Below are 21,680 nucleotides of genomic sequence, written 5' to 3'. Positions count from 1 at the left end.
CTGGGAGCTCACTGTGGAAGTCCCAAGATGTTCCATGTTGATAGGGTATTAGGATGGTGACAAACTGGAGAGGTAAGTGGAAGCCAGGATATGGCCGGCCTTTCTGCCTGGCGGCGGTAGTTTGGATTTGATCTTGAAGGGGTTCAGGCAGCGGATTCACAGGGGTGCAGTGCGTGATCTAGTTGAAAAGACAAAATTAACATATTCCTGGGTAACGTGGCCAGTGAGTTCAGTGCGAAGATTCATTGGTATGTCCCTAATGGGATGTATGGAGAAGGGGAGGGATTCAGAGATCATTTCCTGAACTTTGAGATGTGGAAACTCTCTTCTGCTGTCCCGTGGATGTTTGCTACGGTTATCGTGGAGGACAGAACAGACACAGATGCTGTTCTTCCTCAGGTGAGGGAAGATTGGCAGGTTTCAGGAACCAGGCCATAAGCTTATGAAGTCAGAATTAGGAGGTTGACTCCCATTTTTGTCCAAGCTTGTTGACCTGATTTGCTGATGCATTTTTGGTTCTTGGGGACAGGGCCACTGGTGAGAAGGTAGAAGGAGCCCAGATCCATTAAGAATCCACCCGCACGGGGGACTTCGGCAGCTGTGTTACAGTGATGTTTCATAATGACTGTTCTCCATACTTCTGTGTATGTTTAACATTTTCCATAATTGATCAAAATAAGAATAATACCTTCGTGGGTTTGTGTGAGAATTCAGTGAGAACTGATGCAGGTGAAGATCTTGCGCAGTGCTGTGCTTGCTGTGTGTTGACCATTGCTATTATTGTCCACTCCTGGCCAAATTCCTCTTTTCCTTCCCCACTCTTCCTTCATGCTCTTGACTTCCTTGACTTTCTTGGCCCTTTCTCTCATTTCTGTCCTTGGAATTTGCCCCGTGGATTTCAGACAGTCGGACTTTTCTGGTTTTGTCCCTGCATAGTTCTCACAAGGCTATGCCTGTCTCTCTTCTTCTCTGGCTGATCTTGTGCAGGGAACCATCTCTACTGACGACCACTCCTAGGGTGACCACCCAGGGGTCACCATGCTTGACTGGTACTTCATGTGCCCAGATACCTCCTTGTGTATAACATGCGTGGGGGCTGGGGAGGTGGAGAGGGGTGTTGATGGGGAGACAGTGAGCCAAAGAGGCCACAGTAGATAATATCCCCCTTTATACAGTGGGTGTCTTCGTGTACTGTGATTTTTTTTTCCTGAATGTCAGATGGGTAACATCCCAATGTCATAACAAGGTTTTAGGGAGGCACATGTCACACAACGGCGTGAATACCCAGTCATCCCGCTTGGGAACTACGAAAGGATCTGTAGTGTCCTATTCTTTACACATAAGTATAAACTCTATGACTCTGTGCCTGTGGACGTGATTATTTATATACTTAATACAACATCAGGGATGCTTGTTTCCATTTTGTATTGAGCCATTATCAGTGACTTTCAACCTTTTTAACCTTCTGGCTGCTCTAGCTGCTTTGCCAAGTTGCAGATTATTTAGAAACCATTTGTATAATATACTAGGTGAAAAGATTATTGAGAAGAACTTGGTGATGAATCCTTCCATAAGAAGCACAGAATACCAGACTGGCTGGCTGGCACAGTCAGAACAGCATTTTGACTCTTGATCTCGGGATTGTGAGTTCGGGCCCCATGTTGGGTGTAGAGATGACTATAAAAAAGAAGTAAATTTAAAATACAAAAATGCATAGAATATTTACAACTTGGGAAGTGCAGTCGTGGTGGGAGGCTTTTCTCACTTGTTTATCGGTAAGATGTCCTTTTGAAGTAAATGGTATCTCCCTTTTACTTAACCATTGTCGTACACCAAATATTATTCTAGGATTCTTTTGCCAACAAAAGAAAACTGACCCTGAACTGGTTTAAACCATAAAGGGAATTGAGTGGTTCTTTTGACTGAGAAATCCAGCCATGGGATGGGCTTCAGGTATGATTTGTTCCAGAGATGCATGCTTGTATTGGGGATCTAGTCCATGCTTCTAGGATTCTCTTGGCTCTACTTTCCTCTGTATGTTGGCCTCTGCCACACACAAGCTGTCTACAACTCACTGAAGCACAGATACCCTCAAGAGGTCTAGGTCTTAGGAATGAGTGCTTACATCACCCCTGGAAGAGCCCACCAACTTTGAAACAGGGGAAGTGGAAGTCTTGACATGGACTAAAGCTGGAGGTTGAGGTTGTGTGTCTGCCTTCTACCATTCCTTGTGCCCAGGGGAATGGATGCCACCACTGGGCTAGACCCCAGGATTTGCACCCCAAAGCTGAGAAATGTAGTCAGTCTCTGCAGAAGCGCAAATGCAAGCAGAGAGTGTTAAGAGGAAATGAGTACTATCGAGGACGCTCACAGGTGTCCACTCCAGGGACTGGCCTGGGGTTTGCATGCAGTGCTCTCGATCCAATTTCAGAGCCTTTTAATCCATCTGATACCTCCTTTAAAGTTGGTTTCTCCAAGGCACTATTTGATAACCTTCACGCTCAGTGTTCTTGAGGAAGCCTTGGGTCTTGGTCTTTTGCACGTTGCTGTCTAGGAGCACGACTTTGTCCACATCATCTAATTGTTGAAGAACTCCATATGCTCAACTCTGCAATAAGGTGGTTGGGCTCTATTAATTCATCCTATATTTACTGAATACCAGTTATGCCAGGCTCTATGTTGAGGACTGTAGTTATCATTGTATCTAATGTAGACGTGGTCTCTGCTGTTAAGGGGCTTATTGACGAGTGAGAGGGACAGGCATTAATTAAATGGTGTAAGATGGAACGTCTGATACATGCCTGGCCCTTGGCAAATAGTTTTCATTCAACGATTAACTACACACATGCATAATTTTATGCTGTGTTCAGTACTCCTGTGGGGAGCCTTGAGAGGGAGGATTGCAAGGAATGAGAAGAGAACTCAGGATGGGAATGCCCACGTGCAAAGCCTGGGGATGGTATGAAGGGCATTGTGGGCTTTTTGAGTGTCTACCCTATGGGAAGCTGATGTCCTTCCAGCCCTAAAATTCCCAGATTTAATGAGGAGTCATATCTGGCTCCTTTATGCTCTTTCTCTCTAAAAAAAGACAATAATGAGGAAAGTTACCTGTAGTGATCTCGGTAGTTGTTAGAATTGGTCACTCCCTACCTGAACCTGTTCTTCTTAATGTTAAATACTCCAGGATGTAAATTCCTTAAAAATGTTCATTGAAGACTGGATAAAGGAGGTGTGGTATATATGGATACAATGGAATATCATTTACCCACAAGAAGGAAATCCTGCTCTTTGTACCAACATGGATGGACCTTAAAGGCCTTATGCTAAGTGAGATAAGTCCAGACAAATACGATCCAATCTCACTTATGTTCAGAATCTATTAAAGCTCAACTCCTAGAAACAGAGTAGAATGGTGGTTGCCAGGTGCTGGAACATGGAAGAAATGGGGAGATGTTGGTCAAAGGGTACAAACATTCAGTTATAAGGGGAATGAGTTTGGGGCATTTAATGTACAGCATTGTGATGAGAGTTAACACTGTGTTACAATGAAATTTCAAAAAAATATGTTCCTTGCTTTTCTAGGCCTTCTAAAAATATGAAAATGTTCTAGAAAGTGGAAAGCTCTGCCCTGTACCAGGTGTGTATTGGATGGTCCCAGCCCAGCTTGGTGGCTCTTCGCTAGTCCCCATTCTGTCCTGGAGCTCACAGCACCTCTTTTCTGAACTCACAGTGCTGGTGCTTTCTGGGACATCTCTGTCTCTAGCATCTTTTCATGAATCTTGACAAATACTCTAAGCAATGAGAACCAGGAAGGAAGACCTCCGGTTTACCATGTATTCCTAGAACAGCTTCTCCCCCACAAACACCGAGAAGAAAAACCCTGCACAGCATAGACACAAAGGGTCATGTTTTCCTGAAAAGGACAAACCTCTGTTCCATAGCCTTGCAACTCTTCCAGGCTCTGATCTGCTTTGGGACATATGTCATTTCTTTGAGCATCCATTCCTAAGTTAACCTTCTACCCTCTGATCATAAATTTTTTTGGGAGAAGCGCCTTTATAAAGGAAGTTTGAGTACAGTTACCAAAACAAACAAAATCTCCGTGGAGATTTAGAGGTGGCCTCAGGGAGCAGCTCACTGGATGTTAGGGCTTTTCTTTTATTGGCTGATGTATATAGGAAAGTTACGGGGTGAGAGACAGTATAATACACTTCTTTGCTCTTTCTTCCACATGGTGCTTGTTGAAATAATGATTAAGATACTGGGGGAGTCCGCATTCTTCTGTAGAGGAGGAAAGAGGGAAAGAGTGGGGGGAAAGGCAGATAAATAGGGCTGGAAACATCTCTAGTGAGGCAACCTCTTTGTAACCCCATATTTGCACAGTATGTCATGTGTGTGTGTGTGTGTGTGTGTGTGTGTGTGTGTGTGTAGATGTGTTCTTGCTTGACTTTGCTGGCAGACTTCCAGGCATAGCAGAGGCTGCAAATATTTTTGGCAAATTGGCACATCCTTTTTTTGTGCTCAAGCAACTCAGGAACAGTTGTGCCCTGTTGCCAGCCCATGAAATCCACGTTGCCTTGTGCACAGGGGAAAGAGAATCATCCAAGAGTCCTCATGCAACCTAACCTGCTTGGGTGTATTAACAGTGCCTTGTTGTGACTAGGCACTCTTACTTGTTTAAGACATAATCAGAATGTCAACTGTAAGCTAAGGGTGTTTGTGTCCTAGATGGATCTTGTAGTTCTTTCAGCGTGCTTTGAAAAGAACACCCTGGGAGGACATGGCTATGCCGGTGAATCCCAGGTCTTGGGATTTTGTTTCCTTTCTGTATGTGCTGATTCTGTCAAATAGTAGAGCCAGACAGGCAGGACATTGGGTGGGGCTGGAACATTCTGGAAAACTGGAAACTTGATGAAGGGGGAACAACTGTTGCTTCTTCTGGGGGAAGAGCAAGTCCTGTGATATGAGGTGTGGCTGGTTGACTGGCGGACAATGTAAGGAGGTAGGTAGGGACTGACTTCAGTCCTCATGGACTCTGAAGGGAGTTCTTTTCTGACCTGTTGGTGACCAAGAGAAGCAGTTGCTGCAAACCACGTGGCTTCATGGAAATAGATTCTTGCTGGGGACTTATCCTTCAAGACAAAACCACACAGTTGAGGTGAGGCATGGCTGATCTACCTCTGTGTTGGATTCATGGAATAGATTTCAAAATGTGGATAGATTTTTGGGGCAGTTGATTTGGTTTTCCCTTGATAGAATAGCACCTATTTTAGTTCGACCCTCTGCTTTTGTCATATTAATTTTGGTTCTTTCATTTCTTGCCCCACAGACGTGAGTGAGCCGGGGAGATGTTTTACAAAAGAGAAGCAGAGAGGAAGGTGGAGTTTGGACTGTTCTGTCATGAGATAGTCTTTCTTTTTTCCTTTTTTTTTTTTTTTAAAGTTTATTTATTTTGCAAAAAAGAGACGGAGATAGAGACAGAGAACAAGTGGCAGAGGGGCAGAGGGAGATGGGGAGAGAGGATCCGAAGCAGTCTCTGTGGTGACGGCAGAGAGCTGAATGTGGGGCTCAGACTCACAAACTGCAAGATCATGACTTGAGCCAAAGTCAGACACTTGACTGACTGAGCTACCCAGGCATCCCAGGAGACCATCTTTCTGACGTCACTTTGTCCTAAGGTTTGCTCTTTCTGTCCAGGTGCCAGGACAGGATAGAGGGCCCCTTAGCACCCAGAGCCAGTGAGAGTCTGAGCCATTGATGGTTTGTGAAGCCATTTTGGTACCATGGACAATGTGGATGGAGAAGTGAAAACAGACTGGTCATTCCACAGGGTCAAGGCAGAGTCCCTAAGAGCAGGGGGTGCTTTGGGCACCATCTCTCATAACCACATGAGTAATGATAAAGTGCAATTTTTAGAGCGTTTACAGACCTGAGCACCTAGAACTAAATGCCTTGTGGTAATGTGATATGCAGAGATTGTGAGAGGAACTATGCTTCAGTCCATAGACTTTTGATCTCTTATGTCATAGTTCCTTTACCAGTCCCTGCAGACTAACTAGAATCCTCAGAATCTAGTTAGGGCTTAGGAAGAGGACAGTTGTTACTCAGGGAAGAGAGAGGATGAAGAAACAGTATTGAAATGGTGGCTCTGGCCATTTGTCACAGAAACCATTGGTCATTGAGGGGACCATTACCTGTTAATTAACTCCCAATCATTATAGATAAGTGTATCTTTAAGGTATGGCTTTACAGATCATTTATAGTGGTTTAAATTTCATCAGGTAGCGCTTCCATTTCTATAACCTGTTGAAAAACATGTTGAGGTGCTATTAAAAATAACTCCCAAGTGGAACATCAAAATCCACGTGCAGGTAGATCTGTCACTCCACACATAGAAGGGTTGGACCTTGAGTGGGCCAGGGTAATAACCCTTCTCTGGCTATATCGACATCTTTGTTGCTTGTGTGTGTGTGCACCCACCTGCACACACACACCAATGCCAAAACCACACTTAATTGACCTTTTCCCATATTCCTGTTGTCATCCTCAATGAGAATGGTATTTGGCCCTGACATTGTTTCTCAGTTTATTCGTTATCTCCTAATCATTTTTATAATGGTGATAAGTCTTAATGTGTTTATTTCGTGCCCCTCATTTAAATCTTACTGACCTATCCCCAGGCCCTCTAAAGGGATCTGGGGTTACAACTGTGAAAGTGGACATAAAAATCTTGGAGAGGTGATCACAGCCTGTTGTTTGGATGCCTGGGGCTGTGCCTACATGTTTCTCAATCTATTCTGGTCTTTCCCTACCATGATTTTATACATATGTTTGAAAGGTATGAGACTATACTTTTTAGAACCCAGAGTTAGTCTGCATCTTCTTTGGAAGGTCTTCAGTGATCTGTCGATGGGAAGGCAGCCTGGTAAATTTCTGATCTTCATTCAGCTGTTACTGCCACTCTGGTTGTGAAATGTGACAGGACCATGGCCAACTGTGTAATGTTGAAATATGTTCCATCTGAAATTCCTTTCTATCCTCTACATTGCTATGTGAATTAAGAGGTTATGACTTGCAGTGATCAGGAGGCTTAAATCACATTTTGAATTTGCCTAAAGAGGATTTATTGGTTTTCTCCTAATCACAAGACATTGGGCAAGGGGGCCACTTACAAGGGGTTGCAAGGGTTATAGAGAGCTTACATTTCAGTGCAAGACTGTGTTTGTGAAAGGGTACTTAAAAGTATAAGGTAGAACGTGGATAACAACTAGTAAGGGTGATGTACTCTAGGTGGCAATGCAGAAGTGACCAGGAAACTGGGGTCCTGGATGTCTGCCCTCTGAGAGCATAGGATCCCAACCTGAGTCAAGAAGAACAGACAGGACAAGAATAACCGAGAATAAGGGAAGAAACTTTTAGGGTAAGGCCACACATGAGTGTGGAGGTGGGAATGGGTGAGAATGTTTGGGACTGTGTACAGAGTCTTGGAATGGTGGATTTATGTATTAAGAGAAAAGTGAAAGATCAGGTTGAATGATAGGAGTGGACATGTATCCTGCTCCTTGGGCCAGTAGAAAACCCAATTTAGCTTAACCCATTGAGATAACATATTGGCTTAGAAACAGAGAAAAGGCTCTCTTTTCAGGTTGCAGGCATGCTTCTCCAAGGTCTGCTTTTCTCTCCCTAGATGTCTTCATATTGATAAGATGGCTGCCAGCAGCAACCAAGGCTACATGCTTTTCTGTTCACATGTGTAATAATCAAAGGACCTGAGCTTTGCTCTCGCTGGTCCAGTCTTAACCATCATGGCAGGCAGGGGAATGCCATGTGCTTAGGCCTGGGTTTCTGCATGTCCCACAATTGAAATAGAGATGAGGTTGTACTGATGGGTTTATGCCAGTAAGGGTCAACCTCTGGAGCACAGTTTGGGGCCCACACTCCAAAGTCCTGTGGCTGCGGTATAGTGATTTCCCAAAGGAAAATCTATAAAACTAGAAAGGTCAGAGGATAGGTTGACAATGAAAAAAAATGTCAACTCCATCTTTAAATTGGGGCAGCTCTGATTTGTAGGGTAAATGATCTTGAGTTGAGTCTAGACTTTATAGGCAGATCCTCTTGGCCTGATGACAACATTTGTCTTGGCTTTTGATGAGAAGAATGTTTAATTATCATGTGCTCATGCCTAGAAGAACTTATCTGGTGACCAGTCTTCGTTCTTGCCTCCATCATCTCTTTTTGCTCCTCACAAGGAGTGCACATGCTCACTGAGCTGGCTTGTTTGAGACTGTACAGAGTGCCAAACTCCAGTGTCTCTGCAGAACTACCTCTCTTTCCTGTAGGGCTCCCTGAGAGAGATACCTCGCTCACTTAAGATTGCTCTGTTGGAAGTTATCCAGTTGAATCTATCTGTTCACGTTAACACTAATCACAAGTTAGGTAGAATTGCTGAAGTTCGCTAGTGCCATTCAGAGGCAGGCCATCCATCCATCCATCCATCCGTTTATTCAATAAATGGGTATACTTGTGATGTGCCAGGAGCTATGCTGGCCACTAGGGATGAACCTGGGTCTAGCGCACAGTCCCTACCCTTGAGCTCCCAGTCTGGTTGGGGAAGCCAGGAAATCCACAATTCTACTTTTATGTGGTGCATGTCCTATGCAGTATGCTATGGAAGTTTAGAGAAACAGTATGTCTCTGAACTGGAGGATTAAGCTTAAGGAGGATGCTTAAAACCGGTTTAGAGGTTAAGGTTAGGCAATTAATAGGTGCTTAGAACAGAGGGAATTGTGATAAATAAAAGCTACAAGGGTGGTATTGCCAGAAAGTCATGGGTGTTCCTCTGTGGCTGGAGCTGGAATCCCCCCTACCCCCCATGTTAGTTAAATTCTAGTTAGTTAACATACAGTGTAATACTGGTTTCAGGAGTAGAATTGAGTGTGATGTATCATTTACAAAACCCACTGCTTGTCCTAACAACTGGCTGGGCTATAATTCTTGAAACAAACAAACAAAAACCAAAAAACAAACAAACAAACAAACAAACAAAACCAAAAACAACAATAACAACCCAAAAAACCCAGGAGGTGGAATGGAAATGCAGACTCCCAATTCTTCCATCCAAGATTTTAATCTGCAGGTCAGGAGAGTGGTCTGGGAATACCATTTTCATCTCCAGCTCCTTGGGTGGTTCTGATCCTGGTGGTCTGAAGAGTACTGGTTTAGAGGGCTTTGTGCAGGCGCAGGGCCACAAACGTAGGCTGGAAAGGGGGGAGAGCAGGAGCCAGAGTGGCCAGAAGGGTTCCAGAAGGGTGGAGGAGAATTTTTGGATCTCCGTGTTCCGTAGGATCCTGGAGGAAGTTGAAGGCCTTTGGCAGCAGGGGATATTTAGAGCAGGAAATAATACCTTAGGCTTATTTATGCACAATTGAGCTAAAACATCTTTGCAGAATTAAAGACTGGTGAAGGAATCACTTGGCTCTAAACTCATGCTGCTGAGAATTCAGGTTCCAAACTTAAAGTGCAGTTCTTGGTCTGCTAGCCGGTCTCCCAGTTGGGAATTACTTACCCTTATTATGTTAGCACAGTGATTTTGTAATGCTCTTGAGTAACCTTGGAGGCCACTCTACAAATTACTTGATTTATTATTTAAAAACAGGATTGATTCAAGACTGAATAAATGTGTAATATTGAATCCACATGGGGGAGGCAGTGAGGGAGGTGTTGAGCATTTATCCAGTTAGGGGTGTTTGCAGACCATATATGTTGGGTGGGTCTCTTTTTCATAGAATCATTAAGACTTAGACACTTAAAAAAATTTTTTTGATGTTTATTTTCGAGAGAGAGAAAGAGAGACTGCGAGTAGGGGAGGGGCAGAGACAGAGGGACACAGGATCTGAAGCAGGCTCCAGGCTTTGAGCTGTCAACACACAGCCCGACGAGGGGCTCGAACTCAGGAATGAAAAAACTGCGAGATCATGACCGGAGCTGAAGTTGGACACCTAACCGACTGGGCCACCCAGGCGCCCCCAGACTTAGTAAGACATTTTAATTGTCTTCCTCAAACAAGGTAACTCTCAAACCCTCACCGGTTTCTGGCTTAGCCTTGGGCAGTTGGCTATACATGGCTTTTTACTTGTTCTTAAAACAGAAAATAGATGTCAGACTGGCTCTCTGTTGTACATTATTGTTGGAGTTAACCCAGTTACCATTCCAAGCTCCGTGGGAATGACTGTAGAAGTCCCACTTCTCAGTGTAACTTAGAACTGCTTTGCATCTCTCTTGGGGTTTGATAAGATTTCATTAGTTAAATTTGAACATCAAGGGCCACCAAAAATAAAGTATGAGCTGTTCCATCCTTGACGATTATTTATGTTAGGCATGAAAGTGTACATTGATAGAAGGTGCAGTAAGTTACATGTAAAAATCTGTATATGGACAGGAGGTCCTCCCAGGACTTCTCACTACTGGCAGTATTGACATTTTGGACTAGATCATTCTTTGGGATCATTCATTTCGGCAGTGTCCCTGGCCTCTACCCACTAGACCCAACTGTGACAGTCAGCATTTGTCTACAGATATTGCTAAATCACCCCTGGTTAAGAACCACTGAGTTAACAGACAAAAAGGTTTTTCTGGACATGTCTTTACTCTGCTATCCATCTATTTTTTGAGAATTTTGTCATAACTTTTAAAAAGCCATATAGTTGACGATAATTACAGGCAGATCCCATATTTGCAGGTTTGCCTACTTGCTAAACTTCATTGGCAAGCCGAAAGTCATGACTCTAGGCACTTTGACGGTCAGTCTTGGACACCCACGTGTGCAGAGAGGCAAAAAGTTGGAGTCACCTCCTGCATCTGTTCCCAGCTGAGGTCAAACAAGGTGATGCTTTTTTCAGCTCTCTGACTGTAAACAAGTGTCCTTTTCAGGGCCTATTGAGTGCCACATTTTTCAGATTTTTGTGTGTTTTTTTTTTATTGGTGATTTTGATTTTGAAATTGCCCCCAAGTTTAGTGTAGTGTTGTCTAGTGTTCCTAAGTGCAATACGGCTGTTCCATGCTTTATAGAGAAAATACATGTGTTAGATGAGCTTCCTTCAGGTGGGAGTTACAGTGGTCTTGGCTGTGAGTTCAGTATTAATGATAAATCTAGAGGTCTTTAAAAAGAAACACAGATAAAACCAGGCCATGGTTTGATCAGTTGATGAAAATGTGGTGACCGGAGGCTCCCAGGAATCTAAAGGCCCGTATTTTGCCTGGGAGGAATGGTCCAGTATTGGCCAGTTCGGGGTTAGTGGTGACTTTGTAAGAACGTAACTACTGCAACTAATGGGAATCAACTGTACTGTTGTTTCGCCTGCATTTCCAGAGCCTGCCTTTTAAAGATGTAATACGGTAAACGTATTAAGCTGGATTGCTGTTCTTGTAAAAAATGACATAGCCACATTATGGAAAACTTACAGAATAAATAATTGGTGAGTCAATGGATATAAATATTTTTAAAGCTCTTGCACACCTTGTGGAAAAAGGTTGTACTGATTTATGGTGCCACAAGCAATTGACTTTTCCATTGGATGTCCTTGTCATTGCATCTTTGCCAGCGTTTTGCATCTATCTTATTTTTAAAATGACAAGATTGTTAAAAAAAACACAAAAACCTATAGATCCTTTAAAAATAGAATGTAACAGTCTCATTATTACCTTTTCCCACTTTTTCCTCAAGAAGGGTAAGAATTTGGAATAGGTCCTTTCAAGCCTTTGAGAAAATGCACATAAAAATAAGTGATTTTTATACCCATAATTTAATATGGAAGGGACTAGGTATTTGCTCACTGCATGCCCTTTGTATTATGCTTTGGTGACTTCATATAATTGAGGTGCAAAAGTGCTGCCTCGTTATTGACAATATACTTGAGTTTCCAGGAAAAACTATATAAATGATGCTTCTGTTTAATAGCTATTGTTTAATTCTGGTGCTAGGTGATTATTAGCTTGTGATAAAGACCTTTGAATGTAACTTTGATTTTTGCCGGTCACCTAAGTGATAGAAACCACATAGATTCTGTCATGCAATTTTATTTTTTTCTCACGTGGCTTGCCTGAGGATTTCAAAGAATTCAATTTCCTGATAGAAAAGTAGTTAGTAAATGGATGCAAACAGGTAAACATTATCCAGAATCAGTCAAGATGCTTAATATAAATTGCTACAACAGATGTTCCTGGAATGATGACAATTGAGGAACACATTCATGATAAAGTGAATCTGGAAGCCTTGCCCTCACCATGGCTGGAGAAGAGAGCACATGTGAGGGATGGCTGTTCATCATTTGTGTGTCCTGCACACAGGGACCCGTTGGAGTGACCACAAGTCCTGTAGGTGAGATTCCCTTGATGTAGGGTGAGGAAGTGAGATCTTCTGTGTCAGCTGTTGATACTGGATATTTGATTGCATTTTCAAACCCTACTTATATTGGAAAGCCATAGTTTTCACTTAGGATGGGTTAGAGAGAGAGAGTAAAAATGCTCCTAGAAAAGAAAGAGTAAAACATTAGTAGCTCTGACTGATGGAAAAACTCGGGAAAATTGCAGACCTTTGAAATAAGAGGCGTATTCTGTTTCCAGGATGCTGGACCAAGAGAAAAGGTACAGCTTTAGGGTTATCTGTTAATTACTCAGAAAAAGGTAAAATGAGCAGTAGGACTGTACTAAGGCCAGGAAAGACTGTTTTCTGGAAAGAATGGAAAAGGTGTGGATTATGTCTGAGTGTCAGTTTCTTAACCTAAGAGTGAGACAGGCTTAGAAGGTTAAGGTCCATAGGGATTCTGTTTTCCGGTAAGGGAGTGTCACTTACATGATAATTTTGCATCTCGATCCTGAATTCCACACTCCAGCAAGACCACAATGGGTCTTCTTGAAAGTGTTGAGGCAACTTCAGGGTTTGGCAGAGATGGGGATTTTTTTTACACTCTGAAGAAGCCTTAGCTGTGAAAGTGCTGTCCCACTTAACCACACACACACACACACACACACACACACACACACACACACACACACACACACACAGAGGGAGAGAGAGAGGGAGAGGGAGAACACCTTTCCCATAGATTAGGAATTATGAGGTCTCTTCTTGGTGAGATTCTTAGTTTACCCTTAGGATGATATTTTTTGTTGACAATTGCAGGCATTCAGATAATCATCAAAAACCTAGGGGCACACCCCTTTGAACTGCATAGTTTCTCTTTCAGAACATCTATGGGAGGGCACCAAAGAGAAGGTTTCAAGTAAAATATTTCAGATAATTATCCACATTCCTTTCACTTTTATTCCTGAAAAATAGCAAGCAAACTTTATTTTTAATGTGAATATTTATGAAAGAACTTAGTGAAAGTATTCCTTTAAGTTAATCTTTATTGGGGGAAAGTTGTATTAAAAAGATGTCATTAACAATATTTGAAATAACTTGTTAAGGCAAATTTAAATAATAGAAAGCTTTAGAGTAAAAAAGTAATTGACTAAGTTAATTGATTTCCTAACTCAAAAAATCCTTCGTAATAGTGTCTTTTTGTTCCCTGTCTTTGTGTTTTTATAGTGGAGGAGGTTTAACTATTGTGTTGCTACATCTGTGAACTTTTGTCTTCTTGGCTTTGTAATACAAATTCTATTCTTAATATTTTCTAGTTGAATAGGTTGCTTTTTCTTTTTTTCCTCTTTTCTTTATACACACACACACACACACACACACATAATCTCTTATCTACCTGGCATTTTGTGTGTTTCCTAGTGGTAAATCTATAACTTAGTTTTTGTTTTTGTGGATATTTACTTTTGTGGGTATTGACTTTTCCTATTACAATGTATCTAATAGTTGGCTATTTCAGTGCTGATTTAAAATACAATCGAATAGTGTGCGCTTCAGTATTTCTTGTAAATGACAAATTCATTGTATCCTAAATATCTATATATTTGCTTACTATGCTCTCTATCCTGTCGAATGATCTATTGCTGCCACCATGCCATTTTAGTCACCGTACTTGTACAGTATGTTTAGCCTTGTTAGGTAGGATAGGTTTCTCTTCGTTGCACTTTTTTTGAAAAAGCATTTGTAGTCATGCTGAAGCTTTCTCTATTCCAGCTCAACTTGAGACTCTGCTTTATAAATTCTACAGCACATCTTGTTGCAATGTGGGTTGCATTGTGTTGACCTTATAAGCTGATGGAAGGAGAATTGCCATCTTACAATATCGGGTCTTCTCATCTGGGAAATGGTGGTTCTGTTATTTGTGTTGTCTTATGTGTTCTTCAGTAAAACTTAAAACAAGATTTTATTTTTACGGGATCTCTGTACCTAACGTGGGTCTTGAACTCACAACCCCGAGATCAAGAGTCACATGCTCTTCTGACTGAGCCTGCCAGGCACCCCTGGAATTTTTTTTTTTTTTTTTAGACATTTTTTAAGAAGCTCCTCTTTCTAATCCTCTCTAATCCACTTACATTTTAGGCAAATAGACATTTCATTTGTTGCGGGGAGGGGAGGACAATTGACTGCCTTTTCCTAATGTTTTATTTCTCTGGTTAGAGGATGAAGTAAAATGTTAAACAGTAATCACACGCATCCTTGTCACCATCCTAATTTTAATGGGACTTAAAATTCACCATTTATTTGCTCATTTCCATATATTTCTGATTTTCTTTTCCATGTAAGAAACTATTTGCTATGTATAAGAAAGGATCAAATTAAGTATCATCACGGGGTGGGGGGATGTTTATGTCACTGGTTGCCTCCTAAAGGACTTGGCGGTGATGTGGGATATGTCACACACACACACAGAAAAGAGTTCATGTTTCATTAAGGTGGTTCTATTTGGTTTTTCCTTAAAGAAGTCACTGATGTATAGGAGCATGTTGAGGCATCAGAGGACTTCCTAGACCACAGAACCTCTCCAAGAATCTTAGGAGCACCCTTCGGGCTAGACTGATTTAAATGAACCTGTTTGCCCAATTTTTCTGAAGGAGACTGTGGGTGGAATACTGCAATCTAGCCAGTGGCAGTAACCCAGGCTAGGGTGGAGTCTTGGGCTCTGGAAGTCTTGTTTTCCTTAAGAAGATGGAGTCAAGTTCTAGAGATGTGTGCTGATAATACACTGGTAGGGTTGACATTCAGAAAACCCTTACCTAGCAGTCAGATTTAAAGGGGCTTTTGGGACTGCAAGGGGCAGGGAATTGAGAGATGTAAAGAACCAGATGTAAAAGAGGAGAATAGCATTCAAGACTTGAGATGTTCTGGCACTTTCATGTGGTTGGAGGGGCGGGGCAGGGGCGGTCCATATCTGTGTTGCCAGAAGGTGGGCTGGCCCAGTTAAAGCCACAGGCTCCTAATGTAAGCTCAAGCCCTTTCTTGTTAGTAGATTCTACCTGTAAACACACCTTCATTAGGTGAATTTTTAACCACCATGTGTGCCTGAAAGCCATAAGTCCTGAATACATTTAAAGGAAGGGTTTTCCAACTGTGATCGCTGGAGCTCTGTGTATTCTTCCCAAGCTCCTGTGAGACCCTGGGACTCCCATTCCCCGCCCCCCCCCCCCATTTCAACCAGAGCACCTCTGCTTTCATGAATGGACATTGCTTATCAGGCTGCTGAGTAAAATAACATTAGAAGACAACACTTTAATGCTTTAAAAAAAAAAATTCAAAGCCATCATTGTAATTCATTTTAGTAGTTAAAATCATATTTGTGTCCTAAAACTGATCTTGCCTATGTAACTATCGGCATTTTATGTTCCAGTTGCCTTTCTCAAGGAAAATTTCCTTGCATACACATGTTAGAAATGATTTCTTTTTACATAGATTTTCTAGTGGTTAGGGTGTTGAGGCATGTAATGGGGCCGGTTGTGTACCTGTCCTAATTCCTCTGATAACAGTAAGCTTCTTAAGGACTTGATTGTGTTGTATTTTTGTTTTCCATCTCCTCCACTCTGGCCCCACCCCCACCCCTGAACACCTATCACACAGGTTCAGGATGTACTTGCTGATTCCATGCAGACTGATGTGGATGGCTGTCCCCTTCCTCATGAGCCAGGGGAAGCTCAGAGGCAGGACTTTTCCCGCAGCCTGACTTGGCTCTTGCCTTACAGAGTTCAGGCGAGTTAAGAGAGCTGTAAGTAGCCTCCTCTGGGGATTGCTGCATTTGCCTAGGATCACCAAGAATCGAGGCAGGCTCTCTTGCCAACAGAGCCTCTCCCAGTTGTGTGTGGGCTCAGTGTAAGTAACTGAGGCCAGCGGATGTGGACCAAGCCCAGAGGAGTTGTGGTAATGAAGCCTGGCTTCACAGAAGAATTATTAATGTTGCCCTCACTGTTGACCTAGACCCTTCCTACACCTCATGGGCAAATAGCAGTCTCTTCTCCTCTAAGGGGCTCTCTCTGGCCAATCTGGTCCAAAGGGAGGTTTGCTGTTGATTCTTTGGCCAGCCTGTGGATATTAGATCATGAGCAGCCAGGCTGCCATATTTTCCTATTACCTGGTAAGGAAGATGATCTGCTTTACCAGCTCTGAGATAGTACTATTGTCACAGCCCCAGACATAGGTTGAATGCTTATATTAGACAAGGATGTTGGGTTGTGATAGAAACCCACTCACCAGTTTGGTAAACAGGGAGGGTTCCTGCGTGTCTTGAAGATCTCCCAGGATGGAAAATTGAAGAGCCCTTGGACTCACGGGAATTGGACGGAGACCCTCCTGGTGCTCTCCTGGGCTGTCGCATTCCTGGTTCTGCTCCCGGGGTATCCCTTATTTTTTCATAGAGATTTTTTTTAAAAAGGTTTACTTTTGAGAGAGCACAAGCAGGGGAGGGGCAGTGAGAGAGGAGGACAGAGGATCTGAAGCAGGCTCTGTGCTGACACCAGAGAGTCCGATGACAGACACAAACCCACGAACCGCGAGATCATGACCTGAGCTGAAGTTAGATACTCCACCGACTAAGCCACCCAGGCACCCCCCTTGGGTATCCTATAGCCCCTTGGTACCCAAATGAATTGGCAAGGTCATGATTGTTGGTAACTTGGCTGTATCCCCCTATGGCTACCCAGCCCTGGTTTTTCTGACCTCCTAATTTTCTGACCTCTCAGCTAGAATTCCCCCAAATAGAGTGGCTCAGAGTTACTGGGGAGGATCTTAGTGGCCAAAATTGGCTCCTTTGAATTGAGGCCACAAGAGCATGAGGTCCCTGGCCTGACAAGGCAGTTGGTTCTATCAGGATCAGGGCTCTAGGCCTGCCCTGACAACTTTGGTGGAGGGAGAGGAGAGGCAGGTCCCATGGTACCCACGGCTGTCCCTTAAGGCTGCACAGACTTCTCCATTGCTCAGGCACTTGCTATAAATAAGTGGTGGATCCTTTTTCCCATTTCTAATGTCATTGCTTGGAAATGAAGTTTTCCTAGTAACCAACCTGTCTCTCTTTATATGAATGAACCACTCTGGATTCTGTTTCCCAGCTGTTGGGACAATGACCCCTGCCCTACTCCTCAGCCTTCTTTGGGGTTGGATCCCAGGTAGATTGCATCACAAAGGCCAGAGAGCATCACAGCCTGGCCATTCCTGCCTGGAGGGGAGGGAGCCCCAGTGAGAGTGAGGAGAAACTTCCCCAGGAGCAGCCTTTTCAAAGATTCCAAGACTTGGAGGCCTCCTTCACCCTTGCCTGCTGAGTGGGCGGAGCTGCAGCCCAGACCTCAGGGCCTGGAGGACCCGGAGCCGCTGTGTGTACAACCCAGGGAGTGTCCTGCCCTCCTCCCCCTCCTGCTCCCCGCCTCGGGGTTTCTTTCCAGAGAGTAAATAGTATTTGCTTTTCCATTTTGTACAAAAAGTCCCTGCTTTCCCCTCTTCTACAGAGCCAGAAGTGAAAAAGAAATCCTCATTCAAAAATGAGAGAAGAGAAGAGCTCGCCAGCCTGATTCCCAGAACCATTTCTTACTGCGCCCCACGCTGCATCAGACCCATGTGTTATTTTTGAGTGGCGGGAATAATAGGGCTTACACCTAATCAAGAAAAAGAATTCCAAACAAAAGCTTGGGTGGGGTTTCCTGGGCAGGAGTACGATATTGTAATAAATGGGAAGCAGTTCAGCAGTCCAATCTCTGGTCTGATTACACAAATTATAGCAGGGGCCCTGTTTTCAAAGGAATTTAACACACCCCACGGAGGCCCCTCCTCAGCGGGTGTGTCCACATTTCCTCAATGCTCTCCTTAATAGTTAATGCTTTCACCAGAGGTGCCCAGAGCCTCCTGTGGAATAATTAGGATGCCTTCATTAGGGTCTCTGCCACGGGACCATTTTACAGGTGAGTTCGCCTTATGTTAAAGTCCTTTAGGGAGTCCTGTGGCTAAATTCTCCACTCTTCTCCCGCATTGCTGAACACAAAGTACATACTGGGCTCTGACATTCCAGGAACAATTGCCAACATTTCCAGGCACTAATGAGCCAGGCACTTGATACGGGGTAGAGGAAAATGTTGGGATAAAAAGGTCTTTTCTTGCAAAAGCAGGTACCATTTTGTGTCACCGTGTCTAGAGGTCTGCTGGTGTCCTCAGCCTTCAGATCATCACTCTTGACCCATCTTCGGGAATAGTCCTGACCCCCTGGGCTCAGCCTTTGTGAACCTCTTGAGACTTCCCTCAAGTGTGAGGTTCCAGTTCCTTCAGGAACTCTGTGCTCCTTGTTCTCCTTGGTGGCCCTTCCCCCTTTTCTGTTGCTTCTCAATCTTCAGAATGAAACACTCTTTGCCTTGACAAAGCTCCCCTGACGTGTGCCTCCTGTCCTGAACCCCAGGCTGTTAGGTGCCCCAGAGCAGTCTGGGTTTCCTTTTATAGCTCTCACCACCTTTAGATGAAGGCTCTACTGCTTTCTCCTTTTTAATTTACAGGGCCCTAGAGGCTAAGGACTGTGTCTTACTCCTCCTCAAACTCTTGATACGTGGCGCCTGGTAGGTATACCTGGATGGCTAGAAGTTGTCTTCTCTGAAACTGATTATGTGTTCTAATTTCATTTTTATCTAGAGCCAGTATAGGCTCTGTGTCAGGTAACTATGTGGCTATTACAGGCTTGTCTGCTTAGCGTCTTAAACTGTTTTCCTCTAAACCGTTTGGGTTTGCTCTTACCCGTGTGTCTTGCAGCCTGACCTGGTTAATGGTTAACTTCATGCTGGGAGCAGAGTAATTCTCCTGCAAGGCCCGGCTGGGATGGTGGCCTGACTCTGGGTCTGGGTTGTCGTTCTCCTTTTTGCCTTTGGGGTTCGTTAGGGTCACAGCAGACGGTGACCTGCACTTAACACAGGTGGTGGTCCCTGCCCCTGTGTGCCACCCTGACGGCACCCTCGTGCCACTTCTCGGAGGACGTGTTGCCTGGTTAGCATGGTTCCTCTCGTGCGTTAGCCACGCTTCTTGTTGTCCATGCAGAGTCCGTTCCACCTGGCCTCCTGTGGGAAGCCTTCTGTGGTTCCTTCAGGGTCCCCCACCAGTGTCCTGACCACTGTCCCCCTGGGGGAACACTTCGGGTGGACACCCCCTTGTGCATCCCATTTTATTGCATTCATTTGTTTGTCGGTCTCCCCTCGTGCATCATGGGGCGACTCGTTCTACAGCGGAGCCCTGCCCTTACGCGTGTCTCCATTGCCCAGTGCCTAGCTTAGTGCCACACGTGTAATTCCTACTTGGTGAGCCAGTCAATGAGTCCCTGAGGGGCTTCTAATTAAAAACAGAACAAAGAGCCTGTGTCTCCTCAGTCGTGGTGGTTTAACTTTTAAAATGAGTGCACGTGTCCCAACATCGTCCAAGGTTGGAGCTAGAAACACCGTGTGTCCTATTTTACAGACGAGGAATGGAGACTAAGAGGCTCAGAAACTGTAGCCATAGGTCTTGTATGAGGCAAGACCGTATGGACTTGTATGAGGACAGACTTGGTCCTTCAGGAGCCTTGTCTGGGGTTTTCCGTGTATAAGGTGAATCTCTGTAAACACGGTGAGAGTCGTATAGTGGGAGGGCTCGGCCCAGGTTTCTGGTTTCCACGTGGGGTTGAGAGGCTGGTCTCACAGGTAACAGGAGGGACCCTCAGAATCTTCCCTGGGAAGGGCTGAGTTGCCCTTTTCCCACGGGTGGTGGTCATGCTCATGTCAATCTAGAAACTACCAAGATTATAGACAGGGATAAGGAAGTTCTGCAAACACTTTACCGTATAAGCATTTACCACGTAAAACGTTTACCGTGTTCTTCACAACGTTACGTCTTCACACCGTTAGCAACAGCAGCCATATCAGGTAAACAGTGAACACTTACACCTGGGAGTTTATGTGTGTCGCCTCCCCTTCCCTCACAAGGACCTGAAGAGGTGGCCGTGGTCGTCATTCTCATTTTACAAATGAAAATGAGGCTTAAATATATGAAGTAACACACGACTCCCCGGGCAGAAAACAGCAGGGCTCTCTGACTGCAAAGCCCGGGACTTGGCAACGCTCTGCTGGGGACCAAAAGCGAGTTGGCCTGTCCTCTGCAGTGGGTTGTAAACTTCTTGTGGGTAGGAAATACAGGTTGCTGTTCTTTGAAAGCTGGCCAATACCGAGGCACATAGTAGACGTTCCACTGCTTGCAGATTTGAGCTACGAGGCGGTTTTAGTGTGGACTGATTCATTATGTGAGATAACCCTAGACCCACACAAATGGAACATTGAAATGGGCTGCCTGGGAAAACCAGGGTAATCGAAATAAGTTCAAGTTCATTCAGATTAACACGTGGCACTGTAAGGAATTTAAGGGTCCAACTGCTGCCAGACAGTGCCCCACCCCCCAAGCCATCCATCAGAAGCACTTAATTAAGAAGTGGTATGTTAATTGTTGCTCTTAAATATCCATTAGCATAGATCCCCTAAAAACTCTCTATTGGGCAATAATGTCAACTTTGTGTCACAGATCGTATTTCAAAAAGCTCTTTTAGGCACATCATCTGTCACCTAGCGCAATTTATTATGTAAGTGCTCTTATGTTTTCAAATGTTGCCTAGCATTCTCTAAATTAGGTAACTTTCCATTCTAAACTAATGAAATCTTTGGTATACCAAATAAATGTTGTTAATGCTTCTCCAATTGTCTGTGAACTTTGTTCGCCCAGGCCAGTCAGGGGAAAGTTCATGCCCTGAGTGTGAACTGGGACATTACGCAGCACGCAGACCTGTGGGGTTTCAGCACTCAGTGACAGCCGCTCTGGAATTGCTGTCACCGTCTAACAAGTACACACGCACGTGTTAGCGGATCCCATACGCACCTCTACTCCTTAGGGCTATGTGCACAGGCAACAAAGGGAGATCTAGAAGCATCTCTGAGAACAGAGATGTATCAATGGGAGGCATGCATTATCTTACATGCCATGACAAAATTAACGTGCTCAGGGAAAACCACCCGGAAGTAGAATTTGTAAGAAAACCTGTAAGGTGTGAAATCCAGGAGGGGTTCCAAGACGGCACATAGAAGGGGAGCATGCCCCAGTGCGTGTAGAAGCATTGAGGGGGCTGGAGTGGAGGGTGGAAGGCGGATGCTGGGAACAGGAAGGAATCAAGTGTGGCCGGAAGGGCGCGTGCATGGGTGATGGGGAAGTACCCATAGAAGCTGAGGGAAGTAAGTGCATGTTTGTGAAGAGCCTT

The 21,680-nt window shown here is 44.1% G+C and overlaps 1 protein-coding gene and 1 non-coding gene across 8 annotated transcripts in view; one reads left to right on the top strand and one right to left on the bottom strand.

Annotated features, from left to right (window-relative positions):
* Positions 1-21,680, top strand: part of TLN2 (talin 2) — a 447,276-nt gene that overhangs the window by 135,766 nt on the left and 289,830 nt on the right. The window lies entirely within an intron of this gene.
* LOC122469898 lies at positions 1,213-1,316 on the bottom strand. The gene has a single exon (XR_006293777.1). It is a non-coding gene; the product is annotated as a small nucleolar RNA U13 (small nucleolar RNA).

The sequence above is a fragment of the Prionailurus bengalensis genome, chromosome B3, assembly GCF_016509475.1.
Source record: "Prionailurus bengalensis isolate Pbe53 chromosome B3, Fcat_Pben_1.1_paternal_pri, whole genome shotgun sequence".
Classification (NCBI taxonomy): Eukaryota; Metazoa; Chordata; class Mammalia; order Carnivora; family Felidae; genus Prionailurus; species Prionailurus bengalensis.
The sequence above is the reverse complement of the archived record's forward strand: the minus strand, read 5'-3'. Positions and strand labels throughout refer to the sequence as shown.